Genomic DNA, 2,259 nt, shown 5'->3' with positions numbered 1-2,259 from the left:
AGACACCGAGCAGGGCCTGGGTGTGCCAGGGACACCCCTGAGACACCCAGCAGGGTCTGGGGGTGCCAGGGACACCCCTGAGACACCCAGCAGGGCCTGAGTGTGGGACAATCTCACACTCTCAGTGATGCCTTTCTTTTTTTTAAGAATTTTTTAAAAATAATTTTTAGCCCTTCAGCTAAATATTTATTCTGTGTGTGATCCTGAGGGGATTGCAGGAGCACCAAACGTTATTCCAGTGGCCTTATTGCAGCATCCCTTATTGGGATAACCCGGAGTGCTGCTGGCAGTGGCACAGCAGAGCCCTGTGTGCAGATCTCACCCCAGCGGGAAGGGAAGGGAAGGGAAGGGAAGGGGAGGGGAGGGAAGGGAAGGGAAGGGAAGGGGATGAGTTCAGCACCCCCAGGACAGGCAGGGACCCTCAGCACCCTGCCCCTGACTGCTCCGTGCCTGCAGCTGGGCTTTATCTCCTGCTTTTATTTCACATTTTAAAGTGCTACATGTATATGAAAAGCAAACAATGGGGCTCTGTGCCTGCCAGGGACGTGAATCATGTCAGGGAAGTGAGAATAATAAAATATTGTTTAATATACTGCAATAGACACAGCAGATGTTTAACTTTCTTTCAATAAAAATGACTCCATATTATTTTATTAACTTCGGGGATGCATTAGTCTCCTCTGCAGAAGGCAGGAGAAAATCCAGCTATTGCAGAGAAATGAAAGAGGGAATTGGAGGGGGAGGTTATTGTGGTGTGTTTCCCTGCTGCATTCTGCAGCTCTGGAGCACAAATGGCACTGGAAGCAGCTCCTGTCAAGTCTCACTGGTCCCTGCAAAACCGAGCAAAATGAATTGGTACTCCAAATCAGCCATCTTCTCCAAAAGCCAGGGACATCAGGCTGCTGGATCAGCCTTTCCTCACTCCTGGAAATCCTGGGGAGCTCAGAGCTCTCTGCTGCTGCCAGGCTGGCACAGCCACGTGGGCTCGGGCACCAGAGCAGGTTCTGGGGATGGGGAGCAGGCAGCCAGCTGCTGTGCAGTGGGGATACTGGTATTTACAGGAGCTGCTGTGCAGTGGGGATATTGGTATTTACAGGAGCTGCTGTGCAGTGGGGATATTGGTATTTACAGGAGCTGCTGTGCAGTGGGGATATTGGTATTTACAGGAGCTGCTGTGCAGTGGGGATATTGGTATTTACAGGAGCTGCTCCTGCACCCACAGGGGCCAAAGCTGCTTTTAACCCCATCAGCAAACACACTGCTGCTCCAGGAAGCTGCAAGCTGCAGATGAGCTGGGATTGTTGCTTTTCAAGACTCTCCAAGTGTTTTTCTCAGCCTGGGGATTTATGTTTTGATGTCTGCTGCTTTTACTTCAAAAGGCTATTTGACCACATTCTGCTTTGACATCCTTGTGAAAATATTTGAAGTGCTCCAGCAACATGAGAGGGCTTTGAAAAGCCCACTTTAAATTATTGTAGTGCTTGGTGCTTTTATAAGGGCTTGAATTGGGGCAGTTTTGTAGCACACAGAACAATTTCCTCACATTAAAGCTCATCCATTTGATGAGCTGGAATTGAGAAATGATGAGCATTGTGCACATGTGTAACATAACTTTGGAATTATGAAACTCTTGACAGGCTGCAAAGGCATCGGTGCCAGGCTTTGCCAGGGTGGGTTTGTGGCTGTGCCTGCTGTTAACCTGCACAGTGAGAGGGACAGGGGAGGAGAAAGGTAAAGCTTAAACCAGAGACATTCAGGTCTGTTGGAATTAGGGCATCTCTAGACTTTCAGTGTTCGACAAGGTTCTAAAATGTGCAGTCAATTAGCAGGAACCCACGCACATTTGAATGATTTCAGTGTCTGCCTGAGCTGGGGGTGAGCCCAGCCCGGAGCAGCTCCTGCCCGGAGCCGCTGACTCCCAGCAGAGCAGGGCCCTGCTCCTCGCAGGGGTTCAGCCCGCAGGGCTGCCCTTGCAGCATCCTGCCTGCCGGGGAAGCCGTTTGTCACTAGGACCGAGTTATTTATCAGTGATTCCAGTTAAAAGTGCCACACTCCGTGGTGCGGCATTCACCAGTCTCCGTGGCTGCAGCAGCCGGGAGCAAACTGCTCTGGGGAGGGGAAGGGATGGAGCAGCAGGGGCTGGGGGCTCAGGGGCTCTGCAGCCCGAGCCCTGTGACAGCCAGGTCACCCAGAGCAGGCTCGGGGTGCTCCAGAGGAGCCCCCAGCACGCCCAGCCTGTGCCAGGGGGGCACCAGGGCC

This window comes from Geospiza fortis, unplaced genomic scaffold (genome assembly GCF_000277835.1).
Source record: "Geospiza fortis unplaced genomic scaffold, GeoFor_1.0 scaffold145, whole genome shotgun sequence".
In the NCBI taxonomy this organism is placed as follows: domain Eukaryota; kingdom Metazoa; phylum Chordata; class Aves; order Passeriformes; family Thraupidae; genus Geospiza; species Geospiza fortis.
The sequence above is the reverse complement of the archived record's forward strand: the minus strand, read 5'-3'. Positions refer to the sequence as shown.